This window comes from Balaenoptera borealis (genome assembly GCF_965194805.1).
Source record: "Balaenoptera borealis genome assembly, chromosome: 10".
Classification (NCBI taxonomy): Eukaryota; Metazoa; Chordata; class Mammalia; order Artiodactyla; family Balaenopteridae; genus Balaenoptera; species Balaenoptera borealis.
The window spans coordinates 109,444,515-109,470,386 of record NC_138874.1 but is presented as its reverse complement, the minus strand read 5'-3'; positions in this window follow the sequence as shown (position 1 = coordinate 109,470,386).

Sequence of the window (25,872 nt, the reverse complement as noted above, 5' to 3'; positions counted from 1 at the left end):
AAATGGATTCACCCAGATGAATATCTGCAGAGAGCAAAATTTGCCAGATAGCTGCCAAGCTTCCAAATTAGCCAAGACCCCAGAGGTTAACTCAGGAGGAGCACGCTGACACCCCAAGAGAACACCAGCCCAAACAACTAAGAGCTGATCTGATAAGAACACGATAGAACCCCTCCAAAGTCTGAAGAAACGAACTTGCCTGGGCGGAAAAAAAAACCTTGCTGGGCAACTTAAGAGGCCTAGGTGATCCCGGATGCTTTTTCTTGGGTTCCTTGGCCCAACCCATAAAACTTTCCAAGCTGCGTTTGTGTTAAACTGTTCCTGATGTGCTCCAATAAGTGTGCTTTCGACACATTGTTAACATAAGGCCAGATCTGTAATACAGCATGGACAATTAAGTCCACAATTTTTGTATAAATGCAAAATCCCTCACTGTGAATTATTTAATTAATGCTCTCCAGTTCATTTAATAGAGCTCTTTCAGAGGCCATTTCACTCACAGAAAACTAATTTCATTCTCCGGGTTGATTTAATTAGATCGTATGATATATGGATGGTATTGCTAATTCAGCGACTCCGGACGCCGTGCCTGGGCCCGTTGTCCCTACTGTCGGCAATCTGTCAGCCCCATTTTTAACAGTATTGAAAAATTCAAGCTTTATTATTGCTCGTTCACTCTTTCTCTCCCATCAGGAGGAAAGTAATGAGCTTTTCTTCTTACGAGAGCCGGCAGAGAGCGTGGTACCCTCAGTGCTTCAGGCATGAGGCAGTATTAACAGGGCTGATTCATGAGTTAAGTTTCCAACTGCTCCTGGCTATTAGCACTCAGTCCTTTGCTGTCATTTAGTTAAAAAGACTCTTCGGTTAATTCACTCTTTTAATGAGACGGTGCTATTCAACTAATGTATTTTACTGTATGAAAGGTCACACCAGGAACCAAAACAGATTGGAGGGAATGTAGCAAGAAGCCTGGCTGTCAAGAAACAATTCAAGCCTCCGAGGCATTTAGCAGCCCCTGCGTCTGTAATAAGCTACGGAACTGATGGGCCAGCATTCACCTCCAGAGTTGAGCGCCATAAATCAAGGCTAAAGAGAAGGCAGATTAATCAGAGGCTCAGACAAAAAGAGCACGTGTTTCATTACCCATATAATCACTAACATGATTGCCAGACAAGCTGAGGAACTGGATGCGGGGCTGGAAAAATATAGTTGAAGAGAGCGCTGGAACTCAGTTCTGTTTAGCTGCAAGCACTAAATCTTTTCATTAAGGCCCCGTTGCCTCCATTTTCTGAGCTGCCGCGTGGGGTGCGGGGCAGAGAAGAGGAGGACAGAGGGGCCGTAAGTTTGGGGTGGGGGGCATGGTCGGTGGGAGAAGGCTGGGCCGGGGCGGGGTGGCGGAGGCAGCTTCCACAGCCTCCGCATAGGACGAGGGTGCAAGTTGACAAAAGGGTCCATCTGCGCTGGGCTGCGTCAGACCTGGTGGGAGGCTCCAGGCCCGTCCTCCTGGAAGCTCGCGGACCAGGATCACAGGACCAGATCCACAGCCCTCATTCAGCTCTTCAAACACACACGCACACACACACACACACACACACACATTTTTGAGGTGGTGTGTGTGAGAGACTGCTGACACCTCCTCAAACTTCTGCTATCTTATATCATCCTGTCAGCCTACATTGGCAAAAAGGCTCTGCACAGATGTTGCTTATTTGGGATTCCTAAAGCCACCTCCCACCCAAGGCCTCCGGACCACATTAACTTCTGGGGGGACAAATGAGATGACTGGACATTGTGACCTGCCGGTCTCCAGCTTCTTTCCCAGTGATTTGCAGATCAAGTTCACGGTTTCCAAAGTAAGCAGATCATAAGAAGCTGCCCTCCCCTGGCACGGGACCCATCCCTCCTTCTCAGATATCTCTGTACACTCCATTCATCTAATTCCTGTTCTTGGGAAGCAGAGCAACTAGGACCTCGGGTGTGGATGAGGGATGGGGGGGCGAGGGAGTAAGAATATTTCCTTTAGAACTCGAGTTTCCTCCAAGTGAACAAGTCATGACAATTTGAAATTCCTCCAGCTCTCCAAAACAGGGAAACCGTATGCTTAATTACGAAACATCTGTTGCCGAGAGCACCCCTACGCTTTTGCGCAGCTCCGATCTCGCGGTCTGAATTTTAAAATCTGTCAGCAAGGGATCACCAAAGCTCTGGGAGCAAAGAACTTCTCATGTTAACCTCTGAACCAGATAATCTAACGGTAATCCATTCAGAACTAATCAAACATTTACAGAACCGCACCGGCATGCCGGCAAACAATTCGTCATCTTCACGCACTCATTACCTTGCACCCTCTCAATCTACCTATGCAAATGAAGCGAGGGAGCTGACGTCGGGACCATGGACAGAAATTATAAACAAATATTCATCCATTATGCTGCTGAAATTTAACAGCTGAAGTACTAACAGTAGCTGAACTTCAAGCCCTGGGTATCAATTATTTATGAACCTAAAACCGACAGGACTGTGTAGGTGAATTAGCTGCATATGTCAAGCTTTGTTATAAATCCCAACCTACTGTAAAACTCATTTTCATAGAATGTATGTACAAGGCTGACAATATATCAACAGCACGGCATTAATAATTTAGAAGAATGGAACCGGGAGGGAACACCTTGGTAACTGCGCTCTGCTCCGTAGTTGATATTACAAATAAAAAAGTCAAATAAAATGAATTTCCCATAAACAGAGAATCAAATAAAGCATTTTCTCCGTAATTTTATTTTCAATTTTCAAAAACATACCGGTTGATACTTTCATGTTTCGGTAACTTAAGCATCATCCTAAGTTATCTTAATTTCTGTCTTTTTTTTTTTTCCCAAGGAGATGGCAGGGAAATTTCTAATCCAGTGATGAACAGAAGGTTTCCTTCTCTTTCTTATTTTTATGACAAGCTAAGTTCAAGAAGGAAGAGGACCTGGAGCCTGCATAGTGCTGTTGGCCATAGTGAAATATTTGCTATTGTTTGCCAAGGAAAGTATATTTTAAAAAAAAGAAGTGCTGCACAGTAATAAAGATGGTTAACTGAGACTCTTTCTCTGGAAAATGTTAGGATTTTCCTAATTGTCACTCTCTATTCTGAAATGCAGAGGTGTAAGCAGTTGTGAAATCTCAGTGACTAGCTTGATTTGCACGGTGCAGATATTCTTCTGCAGGGCTCCAACCTGAAGATGCTAAAGGGGGAGGAGTGGCAGAATTCTCCTGGATGAAACAGTGCCCGGCCTCGCCCCGCCTCCACCCCGTGTGCCTCTGCTCTGACTCGTCTCTAGCCTTAACCTTCGCAATCGTTATTAGGCGAGCGATGCTCAATTATGGGGCCCCTTTGTCACTGCTAATGACTTCTCCCTGTCCATCTTCTCCCGACTCGGGATATTTATGGCTCTGTTGCCACATTTGTCACCTCTGGCCAGTGAGGAGGCATCTCTCAGTGTGAGGGGAACTTCAGAGCACATTCTGGGTCCTGGCCTCCTTTGAATGAAGAGACGGGAAACACTTCCTCTCCTCCCATCTCCCGCTCTCCACAGACTTGTCCTCCAGGTCGGATGAACTGAGAGTCTCCATCTCTAAGCCCCTTCTTGCATCTCTGCTGGTGGGGCCATCCTCACTCCTTCCCAGCGTGAGGCCCCTTCTGAGACCCGGTAACCCTGGCCAGGTGAGCCGCAGGGAGCCTAAGCCCACATTAGGCACCACTAGGTAGCCCGTTCTACCTCCTGACTGACTCCCATCCAGATGCCAAACAAATAAGGAACAGCAGCCAGAGGTCCCAGAGCGCCCCTCATTTGCACGAGGCCAAGGTAAACACCAAACATTTCTACCAGCTCACAGCCCAAAGGCACAGGCCAAGCTTTAAAATCTCCCGGCATGGCACAGGGAGATCAGCTCGGTGCTTTGTGACCACCTAGAGGGGTGGGATAGGGAGGGTGGGAGGGAGGGAGATGCAAGAGGGAAGAGATATGGGAACATATGTATATGTATAACGGATTCACTTTGTTATAAAACAGAAACTAACACACCATTGTAAAGCAATTATACTCCAATAAAGATGTTAAAAAAAAAAAAAAATCTCCCGACAACAGACAGGTTATCTGGGTCTCCACCCTGGAGGCCACGCTTGTGTCAGGCGGAAATTTCTGCTGGAGACAGACAAGCACCTTCTGAAGTCTCCCTGGCAAGGCCTGTCCTAATACTTGCTGATGCCAATACTTTTCTTCCTCTGCAACCTTTCAGGGCATCGTTAAGCTTTCCAAGTTCTCCCAAATGGCCTTTAGTAGAGGGAGCCCTGGCAAGGAATCATTTCTTTTTATGCTACGTGAAATTGCACTCTGCAAAGTACCTGCTTAGACAACCTGCTTGGGCCATGGAAATTCTCATTTGTGAAGGTTCGTTCTGCCCAATAGAAAGACAGCGGCCCTGTTCTTTCTTTTTAACCTTGATGTCAATGATTTGGGGAAAACACTATCTCTTCAAGTGTCTTGGACTTGGACTGGCCCAAGCCATCTTCCACCACCGCCACTCTGTCCCTGACAAACACACTCAATTTATTGTGCCCAAAGCAAGAGAAATCTCCCTGTCCCTTTACGAGTGAATTCCTGAGTCCAAAGTGGCAGAAATGGGAGGGAGGCAATGGTGCGACTGGGTTGGAGTTGGACCATTCTGCTCCCTTGAAAAATGACTCTGGAAAGCTAATTGATTAGAATGGGTAGGAAATACTTGCTGTTATTCAAAGGACTGTGAAGGTAGCCTCGTATGTTTCTAGTTTTATGAAATGCTAAAATATTTACACTCTTTTTACTTCAGTCAGGGGGAAATCATTTGGATCTGTTTAAAAGGGAAAAGAATTAAGAGAGCTGACATTTCCGGGAGAAACAACACTCGTGCACGCAAGTGGAATTTAAATGAGAACCTGCGGACGATTCTGACAAAACAGGCTTTCGTTCCAACGTGTGGACGGCTGCAGAACCAGACCAACCTCCGGAAGCCCAGAAAGGACGAGAGCTCCAACTCTCTGGGGTCAGGGGCTGTTGGTTTTTGTTGCATTTTCTGGGGTTAAATATTTCAAGGATTTAAAAAGAGCATCTATTTCTTTTCTGTTTATGATTCCCTTCAGATCATACCTTTTTCCCCTTCCATGCTTCATGCAGCACAGGGGAAGGAGAGGAAGTGTCGGCTTATTCCCAAGAACAGCTAAAAGCATCACAGGAGTTATGGGTACGTGTTCTACGAAGGAGGAAAATATACATATTTGGTCTTGAAAGTTATTGCTTCAATTACTTAGTAATTTCTTAAGCAACCTCAGGGTGGGCTTTTAAGAGGTGGGTTTGAGAGAAGCCTGTGGAGACTCTCTCCCCAAGTATTACCATTCACACCTGTCAGAGTGGAAGCAGAGAACCCTTTCTACGTTAACCCTGCCCAGAGAGGCTGCCAGGACAAGAGGGCATGTCCAGGGCAAGAGGGCATGTCCAGGACACCTGGCCCCGGGCTTGTCTCTGTCTGTGACTTTTGTGATTTTAAAAAATATCCAAAGACTCTTCACAGCGACACTATTCACAATAGTCAAAAGGTGGAAACAGCCCAAATATCCATCGACTGATAAATGAATGAAGAAAATGTGGTAGATCCATATAATGGAATATTATTTGGCTGTAAAATGGAATGAGGCACTGACACATGCTGTAACATGGATGAACCTTGAAAACATTATGTTAAATTAAAGAAGCCAGGCACAAAAGGTCACCTGTTGTATGATCCTGTTTTCCAGAATAGGCAAATGCATAGAGACAGAACACAGATTGGTGGGTGCCAGGTGCTGGGGGTGAGGGGAGAGGCAGGAAATGGGAGTGATGGTGTAATGGGTGTGGAGTTTTATTTAGAGATGATGAGAATATTTTAGAACTAGACAGTGGTTTTGTGAATGTACTAAATGCCGTTGAATTGTTCACATTAAAATGGTTAGTTTTATGTTCTGTGAATTTCACCTCAAAAAGAATTTTTTTAAGTATCATCAACTGTGGTTCTTTAAGTGTGTGGCGAGACCTAAGCTCAAGGTCAGGTCCCCCTGGTGATCATTCAAGAGCCACCTCTCTCCAAATAAAGCACGAGCCCCCGGGGCGGACTGGGTGCAAACCATCCAGGCTTTTGCGAGGCTCACACCACATTTGTTATCTCTTCGCCTGCTGGTGACCACGCGGGTTGTTTTCACCTTTCGGCTGTTGTGAATAGTGTTGCAATGCACAGTCTCTTTACGTATTCTGTGTGTTAGGTTAGCCCCTCAGCTGTCAAGGAACAGACATTCTCAGGTGACCTAAAGCAAAGCGGGCAACAATGCACCTGGCCTTGAGGATGGCGAGAACAGCAAGGGCACCACCTGCCTTTGTGGAGACGGTGCACAGCTCGAGAATAGAAGGCCATTCAGGTCACGTCTAAGCTTGAGCCACCGGAACCTGCTTTCCTCAGAGATGACACCTCTCCCTCCCGACTCGAGGGAGGCCTCGGCCACGAGAGCAACTTGGCCTAATGACACTCCTCTCCCGGACGGTTCTCCCTCCTCATCCATGGGATCCCAGCTTGCTCCTGGCTTCTGCTTATCCTGGTCTCCCATCCTCCACGGTCACACTCTCTGCCTTATCTCTGTTTCTCCGTTTCTGTGCTCTAGAATGAGCCATTAGCCCACTGTTCTCTGTATAGCTTCAAGTCCAACCTCCGTCTTAGGCTCAGACATGTTCATCCATTGCTACCATCTCTGCTGGGGAAGGACGTCACGTCAGGGGGAATAACAGGCCTACGTCCCGGGGGCCTGACCAGTGTAGCGGACGCCTGTGAGGGCAGCTTCTCCCTCAGCAGTGCCTCGGTTCCACCCTGCCCTGCTGGTTGTACGAAGTCAGATGTTCCATTTAAAATGTGCTGATTTGGGTGCTGCCTTTTTCTAAGCCTGTGGTTGTGCAGTGGCCAGAACTCTGAACGCCCGTCCTAAACTGAAGGAGGTGTAGAAATAGCTACCTGGTATCCTGCAGGCTGGGTCGGGTGACTTCCGTTACTTTACTTTGTCAGCCAGTGTCTTGGAGAAAACCAAGGCCCCGAGCTTCCCATTCTGCCAGCCGGCTACAGGGCGGCCGCAGGGAGAGAGAGCTCATCAGGGGACGTTTGACTGGGGACTTTCAAGTGACAGAAACCCAAGCAGACCTTCCTGAGGCAAAGTGGAGGAAGTGTTGGCTCCCACAAACCAAGGAAACATTGGAGAAAGAAGCAGCCAGCCCTCAGGGACAAGCTCTCATCCCCTGTCTGCTTCTCTCCGCATGAGGACCAGCCTACTCTTTCTCCTTACAGCTCGGTTTTCCCCAAATAGTTGGAAACATGACCACTGAATCCTCTTAAGTTCTACTTCCACGAAAGAGACACCACCCTGAAGGTCTCTGAGAACCCAGGGGAAACACGCACCAGCCCAGCTGGGTCAGGTGCCCACGTCTAGACTTATCAGCCATGGCTGGGGACAGGGTCACTGGACAAGAAAGACTATTCTAGAAGAAAGATGCTTCTTTGGGCTTTGGAGCTGGACTTCCTGGTTCACATCCTAGCTTCACAACTTATAAGCTGTGTGACCTTGGCAAGTTTCTTAACCTCTCTGTGCCTCAAGTTCCTCATCTATAAGATGGAGATGAAAATGGAACCTGGCATAGGGTTATCAAGAGGATTAAGTCGTCGTCACACGTAAAGTGCTTAGAACAGTGCCTGGCACGTGGTGAGAGCTCCTCGTTGATTGTTTCGTTGACTATAATCTTAGAAGGTAAGTGAGGCAAGTAGAATGGAGAAGGTATTCCCAGGGGATCACAATGTACCAAAGCCAGGAGACAAGATGAGAAGAGGCCTTCAGAAATGTGCGGGAGGTGCCACGGGATCGGAGTTTAGGACTGACAGGTGGAGGAGGGGCTGTCTCGGATCGGCTGGGGGGTGGCTGGAGCACAAAGGGCCTCCAGTTCTCACTGATGAGCCACCAGGCTCCACCTCCATCTCCGGGAGGACCCTTGAGGCTCCCTCAAGGCCAGGCTCCTCCACTCCCTTCCTTCCTGCCTCGCTCGGCCAGGAAGGCTTCCGATGCCCACCCAGCTCCCCAGTGCTACAGGCTGACCGTCTCCCAGCAGTGAGGGAAAAGCCGGGATGATTTCCTGGGAAGCGGATGCTGAGGGAAGCTCTGTGGGCAGGAGAGTTCTGTCAGCTCCCACATGGCCAGGAGTGGCCAGGGCTAGTGGTCGTCTCATCAGGACAAAGGCCTCAGCCAGTCCCAGGACAGCTGTGGAGCTGGGACGGCCCCGTAGAGTTGCCCCAAGTTGAGCTCAGGGAACTGGGCCTTTCTACCTCCTCATCAACCAGTCACTGGAGGGCAAAACCTTGGGACCCACAGTCCAAGCACGTTTCCCGGCTTCAGCAGTGAGCTGTCGGCAACCACCACCCCCAGCAGCTGGGGAAAGACGGCCTCGGCCAGGAGGGAGGGCTCTGGGCAGCTCACCCCAGCGTCCACTACACCTTTATCTAGATCAGGGCCCAGCAAACGTTTTCTTAAAGGGCCAGATGATAAATATCTTAGGCTCTGCAAGCCAAAAGGGAAAATCAGGTACTCATATAACCATTATAAAACGTAAAAAACTATTCTTCTCTTATGAGCAAAACAAGCAGTGGGCCAGATTTGGCCTCTGAGCTGTAGTTTGAAGACCCCTGACCTGGGTCTGTGTTGTCCACTAGGGGTGGCAATTAAGGCAATGTGCTAATTAACCTCTTAAAGCCTCAGTTTCCTCGACTGTAAAATGGGTATACTACCCTATCCCTTATGGTGTGTATTTTTTTTTATACTTTTTTGGCCACACTGCACAGCATGTGGGATCTTAGTTCCCCAACCAGGGATCAAACCCACGTCCCTTGCATTAGAAGAGCAGAGTCTTAACCACTGGACCACCAGGGAAATCTCCCTTATGGTGTGTATTAAATAAGGGAAGAGAGAAAGAGCACATCACCCAGTGTCTGGGCATAATTCTAGCCCTCCCATCTCTTCTCCTATCTCTTCCTATGGCCAAGTTCTTCTGTGCCTTGTTCAGCTTCTTGCAGCCAAGAACTCTTTATCCAGTGAATAAATGGTTCCATGGCTTGTTAAAGAGCCAGTGGAACAGATTCTTCCCCGTTTGCTGGGAAGCCAATGTGCTCTAAGAGCAGCCTGGGTGTGGGGTTGCCGTGGATACCCTGCTCCCAGGAGCCCCCCCAGCCTCCCAACGGTGCACAGCCTCTTCCGTGTGTGGCTCCTGCTGGGCCTCGAATGCCTTGGGGTGCATTTGTACACAGTAAAGACCGTTAAATATACTTAGATAATAAATGGAGCTACCAATACTACTCAACATGCTGAACACTCAGTGTGTTCGTTCTAAACACACTGCAGACAATTAAATTTACAAACCATTTCCAACTCAGCCAGCAACCCGGATGAGGTGTGTGATATTTGCATGGGTGCGTCCGTAAGGCCGGTAAACTTTACTTTCTCTCTCTCCTCCCTCACCTGGGAGTGTGGAAAATGGTTCTGAGGGAATTTTGCTCTCTGGGGTTTTAAATGGCAGATCACACCCACCACCATGAGAAGAAAGCTGGCATTTAATGATGTCTATAAAGAACTCAGGGCAAAGTCACCCCTCCTTTATTGAGGGGCTATGGACCAGGAATAAGAAGCTGCTGGAAAAAGGTATGAAGCAGGTTTCTACTATTATTATCAATATCTGTGAACTGAGCACCTACTTTGTGCTGAATTCTGGGTATCCTCATCTCAGGAGGAGGAAACTTTGGCCTCTTTCCTTCCTCAGGTAGTTGAGCAGTTAAAAGGACCGACACTACCACTCCCATGATCCTGATGGACTCAGGTCACAGGCTCGTGTCAAGAGATGTGATCATCTTGTTAACCACTCATACAGCCATAAGACAACCCCATGAGACAGGCACTACTGCCCTCACTTCCCATGTTGAGAACACTGAGGGCCAGGGAATAAGTAACTGGCCCAAGGCCACCATGCAGAAATTACTTCAGAGAAGTCAGAATTTAAACCCCAAACTCCCTCATTTGAAGTCCAAGTCCTTCCCACTATACTTTGCTGCCTCAAGAAGTGAGTGTTAAATCCCAAAGACGGCTGAGAACTGGGTAAAGTTCTGGAATTTGAGTAACGGGAAAGGTGCCTCGGTGCTGAAACTAAAGTGCACAGTAAAAGGGGTGGTGGGTGTGGGCGTATGTGACAGTGCTGAGGTTCCAGTTTCTACTAAGTTTTTCCCTATGAAAACATAGGGTTGGCCCAACCTAGCACTGTACCTTCCAAGAAAACCCCACAGAGAACATCATTGGCCCTACAGCTGACAAGTGTCCCAGGCTCGGTGTCCTATTGTCAAATGAGGCATCAAATGCTCTAGACAAAAGGATTCTTCCTCCTCTGACACTGTGGATTCTGTAATGATAGTTTCTTGACCATATCACGGCATCATTTCCAACAGTGTAAATGATCCTATTTACACAGTTAGTCACTTATTCACTCAATAACCATTGATTATACACCTATTATGTGGTTGACAGTCCACTAGACACTGGGATACGAAGAGAAGTAAAGTAACATTTCTGTCCTCATGGAGCTCAAACTCTAAATGGAGATAGATATAGATATTCCAGTCTACTAGGCTACACTGGGGATGCAAAGACAAAGAAGTGAAGTAACAGTTCTCTTTGAAAGGAAATGGACCAAAGAATTAACTGCTGGCATCTGCCTTGGCAGAAGCAGTAGTGCTCAACAAATATTCCATCAGCTTCTCCACATTTCCCAGCCACCTCTGCAGTTAGGAAGGGTCAGGTGACCAGTTCTAGCCAAATGTGTCACTTTTGGGCTGAAGCCTAGTAGGCAACCTTCTGTCTGTCCCTGCTGGTATGGCAACCACACATTCCTGGCAATGGCACTGCAGTTACCTTGGGTTCCTGAGCGACTATGTGGAACAGAGCCCTTTGATGATCCACAATGGACAGAGAGAGAAATGAACCTGTGTCATGTTAAAGCCTATGAGATTTGGGGTCATTTGTTACTGCACATTATCCAGCCTATCCTGACTAGTACAGATGGATTAGAAGCCAAAGCACATTCTGGACAGGAACTGATTTCTCTACATAAAAAGATATGATATGATTTTTTTGTTTTTATTTATTTATTTATTTATTTATTTATTTATTTATTTATGGCTGTGTTGGGTCTTCGTTTCTGTGTGAGGGCTTTCTCTAGTTGTGGCGAGCGGGGACCACTCTTCATCGCGGTGCGCGGGCCTCTCACTATCGCGGCTCTCTTGTTGTGGAGCACAGGTTCCAGATGCACAAGCTCAGTAGTTGTGGCTCACGGGCCTAGTTGCTCCACGGCATGTGGGATCTTCCCAGACCAGGGCTCGAACCTGTGTCCCCTGCATTGGCAGGCAGATTCTCAACCACTGTGCCACCAGGGAAGCCCATGATGTGGTTTTAATTAAACTTTTTTCTATATAGTCTCAAAAAAACTCACTTAGACTTCACATTTTAAAATCAGTGAGCACCCAAGCCAATTTCCATTTCCTACAAATTTGGAATTCATACCATTTTTCATGAATTTGTTTTCCAAAGTCTAGAGAAGCAAACCTCAGACAAAAAGAATTTTAAAGTGTAATTGGTAAGCTGAGAAAATAGTGGCATGGAAAAGACCTACTTTTAGGAAACCAACAAAAGATAATGGAAATACAGAGGCTGTGCGTTGTCCTGTTGCCATGGTGAATGCAAGGTCTAAATTGATTCTGGATGATGTGATGGCAAGGACAGCCATGGTTGGTGAAATGTCAGCCCGCTAGCAACTGGTTCAGTCCCACCCACTGACCTGGAGGGCCAGGAGATGCACACAGCAAGGAGAGGAGATTGAGGCATAAATCGGAAGTGAGTCCTGGGGTGGTGAACTAATTAACATAAGCTACTAGTTGAGTGAATAACCAACTCAGCTTCTCCAAGAAGACCAGGATCAAGATGGGGTGTTTCTCTGAAGCGTGGGCGCGCTAATCACCTCCTGATGAGGAAGACGCTTCCTCATCTTTGCTTCCTCATTAGTTGAGCAGTTAAAGGACAGACATCACCATTCTCACCAACCCAATGGACTCAGGTCACGGGCTCGTGTTAAAAATCTGACCATCGTGTTATTCACTGGTTGGGTAAGTATATGGTTCAGCTTGGGAGGGGAAGCAGAAGCAGAGTAAAGAGGGCTAGGAGAGAAGGAATGAGAACGTGGAATTCAGCCAAATGTAATGGGCTTTTTAATCCCTCTCACAAGTACTTGTATGAATGCATCAGGCTGACTGGTTACCAAATAACAACTACCCAAATGTATTCAATTCCATTCAACCAATTTTACTAAATGGCTACTCTGTGCCAGGACACAATGGTTATACAGAGTTGGAGATCAACTATAAACTATTTGAATAGAAAGAAGGAAACAAACTAAAATGTTAATAGTTACCTCTAAAAGGTTGAGTTATGGGAAATTTTTATCCTCTTTGCTATTTTTTCTGTATTTGATATGTTTTCTGTAATGGGGGATGAGTTAATTTTATAGTCAGAAAGTTATCATTTTAAAATAACGTGATAATCAGCTGAACAGCCCTGGTGATCTAGGTGGGTGAGGTCTGAGGTCTGGTGGTCCCAGCTCAGCTGTTCAAGTGTTGGAGAGACATCAGCCTTTGCAAAATATCACCAATATTCCTTAAGCCATTAAATACACTTTATAATTGCAATTGCTCACTCTAAATTGCCTGTTTACACTGTTAATGACTTTTTTTGTGAACCACTGTTTACAAATAAGGCATTTCCTAGAATCTGCTAGCAATTAGGGACTTGTTCTGGCCTCCTAATGAAAAGTAAACAGCGTTAATAATGCCTATCCTAGCTCATATTCATGTTGGTTTTGTGTCATTTACTTTGGGGACAGAAAATAACAATCCTAAAAAAATGCATTTAGCCTACAGATAGGTCCTAGGCACCGCACCGTGAGCTAATCTCATAGCAGGGAGAAGATGCGAGGAAGGGTTTTCCCTCCTCCTTCAAGTTGGTTTTCATACACAATGGTCCCCTGGCAATTGCTTTTACTAATTTAGCTATTTTATTTTGTATACTCACACCAACCTCATAGGCCAAATTAAAGGTGACTTTGACCAGGACCCACGGGCTACAGTTGTCTCAAACTGGGGTGTACAAACACCCTTAACCCCATCCTACCCAGTCTGTGCAGAAGCAGTGGGAATGCAGCACGTTCTTAAAAAATAAGATATCTGATTATGAGAGAAGTGAAAGTTAAGATGATAAAACTACCCAAGAAAAAAGAAGACATATGTCCATACAAAGAATTGTATATGAATGCTCATAGCAGCTTTGTTTGTAATAGCCCCAAACTGGACGCAAACCAAATGTCCATCAATAGGTGAATGAATGAGCAAAAAGTTTTATATTCATACAATGGAATATTACTCAGCAAGAGACATGAATGAGCTACTGATACGTCCTACAGTATGGATTGCAAAATAATTATGCTGAATGAAAGAAACCAGACAGAAAAGAGTACATACTGTGTAATTCCCTTTTAATAAAATTCTTAAAAATGCAAGCTAATCTGTAAAGACAGAAAGCAGATAAGTGATTGCTGGGGGTGCAGGGAAAAGAGTAGGGGAAAGCGATGTTCATTAGCTTGATGGCAGGGATGGGTTGACAGGTGTGCACGTATGTCAAACCTTAAACTTACAATTTGACACACATGTATGTCAAAAACTTATGCTTTGGGAGCAGTTTATTGTATGTTGAGGATGCCTTAATAGAACTCTTTTTAAAACCCATATTTTAAAGTTATAACCCTGCCTCTTCACCTAGCCCAACCCACCAAGACTATGGGGCCCTTTTATTCATTTTTGTATTGTTGCAACTATTGTTTTGTTTCTTTTAGTTTAACTATATTTTATTCATTTTAAAGATACTTAAAACTATTTTTATTATTATTACCAGTACTGAATTATATAACATAATCATAATATATCAATAGTGTTTTAACTTATAATCAGAAAAGACAATAAAGATATTTTTTGCAACCCAAAAAAAAAAAAAAACAAAAAACTAATGAACCACATGTTATCACATTTTCTTATAAAATTATAACAATAATTTTGATAATAATGAAAATCTTACCTTTAAAATAAACTTTATTTTTAAAAATTAAAATTAAAATAAAATAGAAAGTGGTGAGGGAAAAGACTAATGTTCTTGCATATAGGATGAACTTTTAATTATTATTCTGGCGGGGTGTTAGGTTCACATATTTTCTGTGTATGCTATATAATATTTTTTATGTATCATATATTTCATAATGCAATAGATAAGAGAGATTCTGAGGGACAGAGGATAGATTGTGCAACGTGAGAAATGTTTAGAGCCTATGAAACATGGCCCTACATAGCAAAAAATGAGGAAAAGATTCAGAAAATGAAAACTTAAGGCCAGAGGCTCAGAACAACCTCACATGCATATTCCCATGTCTATGCTAATGCCTGATGCTGATTCAGAAGTCTGGGAGATTGTTCCAGAAGCTAAAACTAAACAGAATGAAAGGGCTGCTTCCAAACTTTATCAGAAAATGCAGATGCTTCCACCCATTCGAGGTCCATGCAGAGTTGGGTCGCAAGAGCCAGGGCCCCCCACTCCCCATGGGGACCCAGGCACAGGGGTCTCCTTTCCCTGCTCCAGGGCTCCCATGCCTTCTCATGTCCCTGAGGGCTCAGATATGCCATTGACCTGGAGCATCTCCACCCCATCCCCCATACACCCAGCACACTCAGACTAGTCCTCTAAATTTCACTTCAAATGCTCAGGAAAACTTCTCTGCTCAAAGACTAGGTCAGTCCCCTTGCTACTGCTTCGTATCATGCGGCCCGGTCCGCTAAAGATCTGGGAGACTCGTGGCTTGCTATCTGTCTCGCCCTGGGGTGAAGACTCTGACATCAGGGCTTCCATCATCTGTGCCTCCTCAGGCCAAGATCAGCACCTGGCACATGGTGGACACTCAAGAGATTATGGGACAGGGAATTCCCTGGCGGTCCAGTGGTTAGGACTCTGCACTTTCACTGCCAAGGGACCAGGTTCAATCCCTGGTTGGGGAATTAAGATCCCACAAGCCTCTCGGCGTGGCAAAAGAAAAAAAAAAGAGACTATGGTACAAAAGGGAAAAGAAGCCACCTGAGCCTCCCAAGAGGGCAGGTAAGGAGGTGTGGTTTCAAAGAAGCATGACCTAACATAGAGGTATAAAGAGGACCAACATAAGGAAAACTGGCAACCATCTAAGGAGCCTGTTGATGGGGAAATTCTTTATTAGGTCCCTGTGTGCAGAGCCAGGGGTGAATGTGCTAGAACATCCTGGCACCTCTGGACTTTACCTCTTGCCCACCCCGATAGTACACATTCACACGCACAGATCGCCAGGATGTGATATCACAACTGGTGATTTTGCAAACAAGTGCCATCACTCACTCGCTAAGCCACTGATGTGCACAAACCAAATAACAAAAGCTAAAGGAGCAAGTTGTCAGGAAGCCAAACAGCATAGCAGTTGAGAGCCTGGGCTCTGGAGCCGTATACTTTGAATCCTACTCTACAGTTTACCAGTCATTTGTCTGTATTTGGGAGGCTAACAGCTATAAAAAGCCGCCCCAGCACAATAAAGGTTTATTTCTTTAATCCAATCAGTCCTCAGAACAGGCTGTGACACGGGGATCCCTTGTCACAGATGGCTTTTGCCATCTTATGGCGCCATCTTCTAGGGCCTCCTCAATCACCCACTGATTCACTGAATTCAACCAGCTGATAAGTGAAGGGAGAGTGTGGAAGATTGCTCAGGTGTTTCATGGCCAAGCCTGGAAGTGATGAACACCTTTCTGCCCACATGCTATTGGCCAGAACCCAGGGATCTGGCCCCAACCTAACTGCAAGGGAAGTTGGGAGGTGTGATCTTCATGTGTGTCCAGGAAGAGGAAACCAGACTGGAGAGTGCACTGGGTTAAACAGTGTCCCCCTAAAATTTCCAGAACCTCAGAAGTGAGCTCACTTGGAAATCGGGTAGTTGCAGATGTAATTAGGTACATGAAAATGACATCATACTGGAGTAGGGTGGGCCCTTAATCCAATATGATTGGTATCCTTATAAGAAGAGGAGGAGAAGAGACACACAGCAAAGTCAGCCATGTGATGACAGAGGCAGAGACTGGAGTCGTTCTGCCACAAGCCAAGGAACACCAAGGATTGCCAGCAACTACCACAGGCTAGGAATAGACAAGGAAGGATCTTCCCCTGGAGCTTCAGAGAGAGTGTGGCCCTGCCAACAGTTTGATATCAGACTTCTAGTCTCCAGAACTGTGAGAGAGTAAATTTATGTTGCTTTAACCACCCAGGTTGTGGTACTTTGTTCTGCAACCCTAGGAAATAAATACACCTAGTGAGTGTCTCTGCCACAGTGCCTGTAGACAACTTACTTCTCTAAGCCTCAGTTTCCTTATCTGTAAAGTAAGCATGTTAATAGTAGCTAACCAAAAGTTCTCTCTGAAGATCAAATGAGATAAAATATGTGAAATGCTTAGCACACTGCCTGGACCATAGTGCCTCAAATAAAGATATTATGATTATTACTATCATTAGTCAATTCAGAGGTAAGTATGAGGCATACAGAGCATAGGAAAAGAAGCAGGCTAAACGGGTTAATCAGCTTTGAAAATCATCACTTGCCTATTGGCCCTTTTTTTTTTTTCTTTTAGAAAAATGAACATATGTTTTTATTATCACAGCTACCCTCTCTTTTTGATAAAAAGAACCCTGTTATTTTTCAAAGGTTTCAATTTTTCAATAAGATATGCAGGTATTAGAGTAGAGACAGTATTTACTCCTGAAATAATATATTTCTAATAAACTCAGGTGTGGTTTCTAGGAGATGCACAGCATGAAATGAATAAAGTCTTCTCTGTTCTTCTCATGGTAAGATGAGAAGAATCTAAGCCTCAGCATCCTAGAGGAATATCCCGAAGTGGAGAAAATGAAGGATTAAGAGCTTGCAAAGCTGGGACTGAGCCCAACTGTAAATCATTATCTGTGTGTCATTGAGCAGGTAAATCCAAGCATCATTTCTTTACCTGAAAAATGGGGACAATAATAAGTGCCTACCTTACCTACTTTGAGAGTGTGTTTGGAGTCTGAAAGGAGGTGTACAACCTTTACCTAGGAGTACAGCTTGTGAAAAGCAAAAAACTTTACCAGAGATGAATTCATCCAGGATCAAGTTCTAAAAGGCTGTGTGAGGCTGCAATCACCTAGAAGGAAAGATGCCCTTGGAAAATCCACTAGGAACCACCTGTTGGACACCACCGTCCTGTCTCCCAAAGTTCAGCCCTGCCAGGTTTTCCTCCAGGTCTGAAAGAAACCAGTTTCTTCAGCTAAGTTTAATAATAAGTTTCTTCAACTAAGTTGATACTGAGCTGGCTTGCATTTAGGAGCTATGTTGTATGAATATCTTTAAATTGTAGACTCACACTCAGCATGGTGAGACGCCCCCATAGGAGAGGCAGAAAGTACAGCACATAGGAATGGGGACCAGGAGGGAACATCAGGGTCACCCACTCCGTGGCAAACCTCTGATAGGGAAGGAAGCAAAGACTTTCTCTCACTCTCGCTCTCCCTCCCTCCCTCTCGCTCTAAAAGGCAAATAGCTGAAATCTCATAAATTAAAGGACAGTAATCCACTGTACCTAAATATTTATGGTCGTGGTTGTTTTATGGGGAGAGAGAATTCAGATACCTGTTTGTGCATCTGATGTAGAAAGATAATCCTTGGGATCCCACGGCCCCCTGGCAGAGAGTTGAGAACCTAACCTAATCTAAGAAAACTGATTTTGTCTGCAGGTAAAGGCACAAAGCAGCAGTAGATAAGTGGTTGCAGAATTTGGAGGCACCAAGATGACCCTGAAAATGCCCCTTGTCCACCTATTCTGCGAGGAGTGTCCTAACATTTGGGTGCATCTGGTGCCTCCTTAGCCATGAGCCAAATTCTCAAAGCGTTGCTTGGATGGTAGCTAAACCCACTGCCCCTGCAATTTGCAAACTTTTTCCAGTGCCATGGGAAAAATTTAAGTACAAGTGCATTCTTTCATGGACCTTTGAACTGGATTAGAGTCTGGCCACTTGGCAGTACCCTTTAAACTCTATATCGGCTTCTGCTCGATGATGAAGTCAGGAGCGAGGGCAGCTGCATCATCACAGTTGACCGTTTCCCTTTCAGCTGAAAGCATTGCTGTGATTTTCATAGTTGTAACCTTAACTTTGGATCCAAAGGATTACTGAAGTGTATTTATGCAGCTTCTGAGTGATCAGAATGGATTTTATGACGACAGCTATTGAGGATCCAGAAATTCAGGATCAGAGGTGCCCCAAAGGACACGGGTCGTCAAATTCCAACCGTATCATAAGTATCTGTGATGACATCGAGATTAATTCCCAGCTCCCTGCATCTCAACCACACTCTATTTCTGACCTTGACTGCAGTCAAATTGATACCCAGACCAGTGAGCTCTTCAGAGGCAGGCAGTGAGCACATCACTTTGCTATAAGAACAACAATAATAATCAGAAATCAAACAGAACTGCTTTTTAAGATGTGCTTTTTACCCAACGTCAGTATTTTTCCTGAACATGCTGCTGATAATTCCTGAGGACTCCAGAACTCTTAAAGCTTATACATCTAACAAGGCTATAATCAATGGATATAATCAAATAAGAAAGACCTGTGGGCCCAGCACATGACTCCAGCTACCTAGAAATTGGAAGACAAGAAGAGAGACAAGGGGACATCCAAGAAAATATGTTTGTTCTACCTCTGGTGACATTTGAGAATAATTGGGTCACATGCGGGAGTCCCAGATGAAGAATAGTCCAAAGTACCAGGAGACACTGCAGATGGCAGCCCACGCTGTAGACAGAGGTCTGGACAGGCGGTACTAAGAAAGAGCTGCTGAATTGAGGTCAACCTGAACAGGCGTCTCTGACCACCTCCCAGACCCTACATGGGCACCAGAGTCCTGAGCCACTGGAGATGAAGCAGAGAAGCAAATGTCTGCTCAGAAAAAAAAAAAAAAAAAAATCAATGGCTACAGGCAAGAGAATCTATTTTGTAGACTAAGGTCACCCTGAAATTCTAGAGGCTTAAATACCACATACCCACTTAAGGTCTGGCATATGAATTTCTCATTTCTTGTTAATTAAAGATCTTAATGTAACTTCGGGGTAAGAGTATTTTTCCAGTGTTTTCAGAAGCATTCCCAGGAATGCCAGAGAAGGGGAACTCTCTCTCAAGAATCATACAGTAAGGGCTTCCCTGGTGGCACAGTGGTTGGGAGTCCGCTTGCCAATGCAGGGGACATGGGTTCGAGCCCTGGTCCGGGAGGATCCCACATGCCACAGAGCAACTAAGCCCGTGCGCCACAACTACTGAGCCCACGTGCCACAGCTACTGAAGCCTGCACGCCTGGAGTCCACGCTCTGCAACAGGAGAGGCCACTGCAATGAGAGGCCCGCGCACCGCAACGAAGAGTAGCCCCCACTCGACACAACTAGAGAAAAGCCCGCGCACGGCAACGAAGACCCAACGCAGCCAAAAATAAAAGAAATAAATTTTAAAAAAAAGAATCAGACAATAAAACAGATCATCTGATGAAGTCTATGAAAAAACATGCATGCAAGGATGTGCGTCTACAGCAAAAGGTGGAAGTGGGGAAGGAGGAGACCTAGCCCTTTCAGCCAGGAGCCAGGAGCAGCCTGAGTCCACCTGGATACCTAATAACAAATTGGGCTGGAGGGGGAAGGATGGGATGGTCATTTGTCTCCAGAGCACAGAAATGGACTACTTTACAAAAACTAAAATAGGATAAGAAAAATTACATAACTCTAATAAGAAAACAACCTGAAATATAATAGGGTTCCATAAGAGAATGAAGAAGCTGGAAAGAGCCTTTGAGGTCAGCGTTCACTTCACCCTTTACTCCCTTTGCTGGCTCCTTCCATCCCAGCCTCCAGCCCGCGCCCTACCACACACACACATACACACACACCTCCTTGAAGCCTGAGTCCCAGACAGCTAAGCAAAGATCCTGAGATCATCCAGCTCCGGGCTGCCATTCAAACCCCACCATCTGTGCTCCGGGGCATGGCTCTCTCCACTCCATCACATTTGCCTTTAGGGGCAAGTCTTTAGATGATAAATGCCTTACAAAAAGTTTTGCCACAAGGCTTCTTTAAAAAGTCATTTGTCCTAACTATTTGTAGCATGATTTGGCTCTGAGAAATTTCCTTATCATGAACAGATCCATGATCAAAAACAGGGTCTGTTTGCAGAAAACAAAGACCACTTGCATCCAAACCTTGTCCAATGCAAACATTTAAATTAGGAGATAGAGTGTCTTGATATTTCTCCTTTACCAGGGGTTTCCAATGTGGCTTATTAAGAATCATAACCTCCTGGACCTCAAGCCAGGCCTGCTGAATCAGAATCTACAGGGATGAGGTCCAGGAATGTATATTCTAGAATCATCCCTGGCTGATTCAGATTCAGTCTGATGCTCGCTCAGTGACCACTATTTGTGTATATATCATAGAAAACACCAGAGTGAGACCCGCTATTGCATTACAGCAGGCATGCCCCACTGGCCCAACCATGCAGGCAAAAATAGTGTGTTATGATCACTGGTAAGGTGGAAAAAAGTATCATTTCATTCCCCAAATGACCAGTTTCATTTTTGACTGTGTACCCTACTCAAGAATCTTAAATATCTTTAAAACATCATTTATGCATCCACTTTCTCTCTGAGAAGACTAAAGGAATTCGGTGCAGAGGTAGCATTTGCTCCTAAATCACATGCCTTTGATTTCAGAAGCATCCCCCCCATCTCTCCTCGTGCACACAGAGACCTCCCTCCCAGAGCCCCCAGGCTTATTGAGGTTGGAGCAGGAATGCCAAATTTTATTTTGGATCTCGCTTAACCTCTCTCTCCTCTCCTCAAAATAAAAATTGATCTCTAAGGAGCACAGGTATTGGCTTAACTCGTTCTGAATTACTCTAATCTCAAGTGACTCTTTGTCACTCTCCATTTTACGGGAAGCAAGTAAGATACCTATTATCCTGTTATCTCCTCCCAGAAAAGAACATTCTAATGGGAACTCACTGTTCTGGTTTGCCAGCAGCCAGGCCTCAGAGCCTCTGCACAGAACTGTATGGGGACTGAAGGTTTCCTTCTCTGCTTCTCTTACAGAAACAAGGGAAAAAACAGATTTCTCGCCATCAGCCATGTGCCCACCTCGGCGATGGAGGACCCTGGCACTGGGAGTCAGGCAGACCTGCGTTCAGATCCTGGAACTGCCACTGGATCACGTGGAGGAGTCTAGGCCTCTGATTAACGCTCTGTAAAATGGAAACCATGGGGTTGTAGGATGCATATGGAGAGAGAATGGTTTTCAAAATGGTATAGCTCTGTATGAAAAGGCTATGGCTTATGTTATATTTTAATTAGGGTAACTAGATAAAACAGTTGCCCAGTTAATTTGAATTTCAAATAAATGAATAAACTTTCATTGTAAGTTTGTCTCATGTGATATTTGGGACATACTTAACTTAAAAAATTATTCCTTGTCTATTGGAAATTCAAATTTAACTGGGATTCTTGTATTTTTATTTGGTAACCCTAATTTTTTTTTTTTTTGGTCATGCCATGCGGCTTGCGGGATCTTAGTTCCCCAACCAGGGATCAAACCCACGCCCCCTGCAGTGGAAGCGTAGAGTTCTAACCACCGGACCGCCAGGGAATTCCCTGGCAACCCTAATTTTAATGGAACATTTTATTAACATGATTTAATCAAATTCCAAGATAGAGGAAAGAATGTGCTATTTGTTTTTTTAACAACTTTATCAAGATATAATTCACATACCTTGTAATTCACTCAATTCATTTTTTTTTTTTCAGTATGGAACTGTGTAACCATCACCACAGTTTAAGCTTAGAACATTTTCATCACCCGAAAAGAAACCCCACACCCAATGCAGGAACTCTGCATTTCCCACACCTGACACCCCTGACCCTACACCAAGCTGCTTCATGTCTCTATGGATTTGCCTATTCTGGACATTTCATATAAATGGAATCATACAATATGTGGTCTTTTGTGATGGCTTCTCTCACTGAGCATCATGTTTTCATGGTTCATCCACATTATAGTATATATCAGTATTTCATTTGCTTTTATTGCCAAATCATATTCCATTGTTGATAAACCAAATTTTGTTTATCCATTCATCAGCTGATGGATATGTGGGCCACTTCTACTTTTGGTTATTATGAATAGTACTGCTATGAACATTCATGTGCAAGCTTTCATGGAAACTTATGTGTTCATTTTTTGCACATATACCTAAGAGTAGAATTACAGGGTCATGATGTAACTCTATGTTTAACTTTTTAAGGAACTACCAAACTATTTTCCAAAGTATCAATAGCTGCACCATTTATATTCCCACTAGCAATGTCTGAGGGCTGCAATCTCCCCTCATCCTCATCAGTTCTTATTATTGTCTGTCTTTTGGGCCCTAGCCATTTTGTGGGTATGAAGTGGTATCTTATTGTCACTTTGATTTGTATTTCTTTAATGACTAATGATTTTTAGCACCTTTCCATGTGCTTCTTGGCTATTTATATATCTTCTTCAGAGAAATGTCTATTCAGATCCTTTGTCCATTTTTTAAATTGGGTTATTTATCTTTTTATTATTGAGCTGTAAGAGTTTTTAATATATTCTGGATACAAGTCCCTTCTCAGATACATGATTTGCAAATATTTTTTCCCATTCTATGAGTTGCCTTTTCACTTCCTTGCTGGCTTCATTTTCAGCACAAAAGTTTTTAATTTTCAGGAGCCAATTTGTTTATTTTTCCCTTTTGTTGCTTGTGCTTTATCTGAGAAGTCATTGCCTATCCGAAAATCACTAAGATTTACTCTTTGTTTCTGCTGCTGACAGATTTTTAAGACCTTTAACTTACACTGGATTTAGAAACCTTTTTGTTCCTAAATGCAGGTTTATCAGGCTCTAAAATTTGAGTCCTTTCTTCTGGACCCCACTGACATACTCTAACCTGTTTTAATTATTTCTGCTATGAATGAGAATATGGGGTGGAATGAAGTGGGGGAAGGTAGGCATGTGTGATTTATAAATAAAAAGGGATGCTGAAATATGCCCTTCCAACTTACCAACCCTCAAATAAACTTCAGTGTGATTTCCAAATAGAAACTAATCATAAAACTGATACTAACATTTCCAATTTCTATTCTTCCTGTATGAGCCCCCATCCCTGACCCAGAATTGGCTGGGCCAGGCATTAACAGAGAGGGTGGAGTGAGCACTGGGTTCCCAGGGTAAGGCTGGTGCAAGGAGTTTCTGGGCAAAATAACAAGAGGTGATGGGACTGGAGAGACTGATTAAGTCAGAGGCTGGGAGAGTTGAGGTCCAAACACCAGCTTAACACATTGAGAGCAAAGGGACAGAAGGAAGGCAAAGGCAGAGAGAATCCATAGTCACAAAGCCAAGAGTTGTGGGGAGATGAAGGATGCTGAGGAAAGAGGAGTGGTTATCTGGAGCAATGGTCCAGAAAACTCCAGAATTTGAGGCTTCCTGGGATACGGCTCATCAGAAATGTGAGGAAAAGGGGGAGGGGGTGTCAATCCTCCTTAAAGCAGCAGGAGTGGGACAAGTAGAATAGGTGATTGATAGCCACAGCTTCTGAAAGCAAAAGTTATTTCAGATACGTTACTTTATCTTCTAAACAGTCTCATGAAGGAACCAGTGTTGTCTTGCCCGTTTTATAGATATGAACACTTCATCCATGAAAAATGTATGGATTTGGACTGTCCTGCTCCATTTGTTTCATTGATAGCCTTATAAGAAATAAAGTCAATGTCCAGGGATCTCCCTTTCCCCTAAATAAATAAATAAATAAATAAATAAATAAATAAATAAATAAATAAACCTGAGCTAAATATAACCTGCAGCAAGCAAATAAGATGGGGTTGCACTGAGCACAAACGCCAGCACCAGCTCTGCAACTAACATAAACCCTGGGTTGTCACTAAGGTGGAGGAACTAAGCGTAAGACTATCATATTAAATTAGAGACCTTCAGCAGAGTCTCAAGTGACCCTACATGTGTAACCCTTCTTATTAACCAAAAAGAAAGCTAACACAAAACCTTTCCAGAGGAGAGCATCTCTTACCAATTAAGAGCATGCAAATGTAATTCCATAATAAAAGATCACCAAACACATAAGGAAGCAATCACCATGATTTAAAGTTAGCAGACACATCAAACAGTAAACTTAGATGGCCAGTAATTCAGACAGTGGAATTATTAGATAGGTATAATATGAAATAATTATTCATTAACTGTTTAAGAAAATTAAAATTAGAATCACAAAAATAAACAGCAGTAAAAGACCATCAAAACAACAAGGTTATCTGAGAAATAACCCAATAAAACCTTTAGGAATGAAATTGTTGTTAAAATCAGAAATACAACGGATAGTTAAACAACAGGTGAGACACAACTGAAGAGATATTAGAGAACTGGAAGATAGAACTGAAAAAAACTGCCCACAATGTATCACAGGAGGCAAGGAAATTTAAAGTATGAAAGAAAGGCTAAGACCTATGAAGGCTAGAGTTAATAATTCTAAATCACATTTAATCAAAATCCCAGAAAAAAAAAAAAAAGAATGCAGAAAATGGAAAGGGGAATTTTTTTCAAGGAAAATGGCTGAGAAATTTTCCAAACTGATGAAAGACATGAATCCATAGATCCAGAAAGCATCAATCCAAAAAGGATAGAAAAGAACATAGATAGATCTAAACATATTATATAGAAATTGCAGAACATCAAAGACAAAACAGCTAGAGAGAAAAGACAGACCACCTGCAAAGAAACAAACTGATAGCAGACTTCTCAACTGTGACAGTGGAAACCAGAAGACCAAATGGAATAATATCATTTCAGTGCTGAGAGAAAATAACTGTTAACCTAAAATTTGTTCTCAATAAAACTATTTTTCAATAACATAGTTTGAACTAAAAAAGCAACTTTATACAATTCTGTAAGCAGAAATAAAAATTTAAAAAGAGGCTTGCCACCAACAAATCTAAAGGAACATCTTCACTCAGGAACATCTAAAAGACATTTATTAGGAAAAAAAATTAAAGATTACCGAAGGTATGACTGTGCGACAAAAAGGAATGATGAACAAGTAAAATGGAAAAACACACAGGTAAATCTAAACAAATTTCTATTATAACTAAATATGGAACTAAAATACCAAAAAACCACAAAGTGTAGGTCAGAAGTAGGTGAGGGGAGAAGTGTATTTGGGTTAAAAAGTTTTCTAAAGTCCTGTGTTTTTCATTAAAGATTTTGCTAAAAATGCATGTACATTTTAAAACTAGAACTGTCCTGGGAAAACACCTGTTATCCCACATGACTATTAATAGCAGTCCCTTTCACTCTCAAAAGTGTCCTGGTTTGAACAATACATTGTCATCCTGTCTATGACCCATGTCTCACTCCTGGGTACACACCCCAGAGAAACTCTTGTACATCTGCCCTGGGAGATGTGTACAAAAATGTTCACTGAGACAGATATTGTCTAATGGGGCC